The following is a 999-nucleotide window of genomic DNA, read 5'->3' as shown; positions in this document are numbered from 1 at the left end:
TGTGACTGACTCTCCATGAGCTCACTGTTTCATGAGCATTTCATATTCACATCACACGTTATTTCATGAGCGTGCCTGCGGCACTCACTCTTCTCTCCTGTCTGACTGCTGTAGGCTCTGACTGTTCCCTAACGGAGTCCGCTTTGGCTGAGTTCCAAAGTCTAGTGAGCTTCCCTGCTGCTTATATAGACAACATCCTACACTGAGATGAAGACTCTACACAGACTCGACGCAGTCAGCATTTCTGTACCTCACTCAAATACAAATTATTTAAATGATAAACTTTTCTTTCCTGCAGTTCGCCATCTCGGATGGATTTTTTTTGCACTGCACATTCTCATTATATTATCTGTGACAGATACACGCAATGCTGCAAAATGGGGTTCCTTAAAGGGCAGCTTAAGTTTATTACTAGGTTTTGGAACAGAGAGTTTAAATGTTTGCCTGAAACAAATAAGTTCTAACAGCATTTTAATCATATCAATGTTTTAATGTTAGTTTTTATTAGTAGATGAATGGATCTCAGCAGTGACTGCTCACTTTATCAGTGGCCTTGGCTCCAGATTTATTTCCCATTTATTTTCTCTGAAGGCATTTCAGAAAATTCTTCCATAAAGAGTTCAAAGCCTTTAATGAAACTAACCAGCTACGATGAATCACATTATTGCATTGTTTGATTTGTCAAAAAACCAAAGGAACTTGTGAGAGAAAGAAGGCAGCACTTAATGTATATTTCACCAAAAAGGCTTTCCTAGAAGGCATTGCGACAAGGTCAATGAAAAATGTTAGAGAAAAATTTCATATCATATTTCATATTTAAATTTGTTCCCTCAACAACGGTCAATTTTATTTAAGAATCAAGGGTTTTTAGAGTCTTTGAAAACCTAGATATATAAGGGATTCATAAATGTGTGAATTCTCGACATGGTCATGAAAGTCTTGAAAATTAATAAAATGTGATTGATTGATTGATTGATTGATTGATTGATTGATTGATTG

This window comes from Sinocyclocheilus grahami, unplaced genomic scaffold (genome assembly GCF_001515645.1).
Source record: "Sinocyclocheilus grahami isolate Dianchi unplaced genomic scaffold, SAMN03320097.WGS_v1.1 scaffold1559.1, whole genome shotgun sequence".
Classification (NCBI taxonomy): Eukaryota; Metazoa; Chordata; class Actinopteri; order Cypriniformes; family Cyprinidae; genus Sinocyclocheilus; species Sinocyclocheilus grahami.
Note: the sequence above shows the minus strand (reverse complement) of the source record.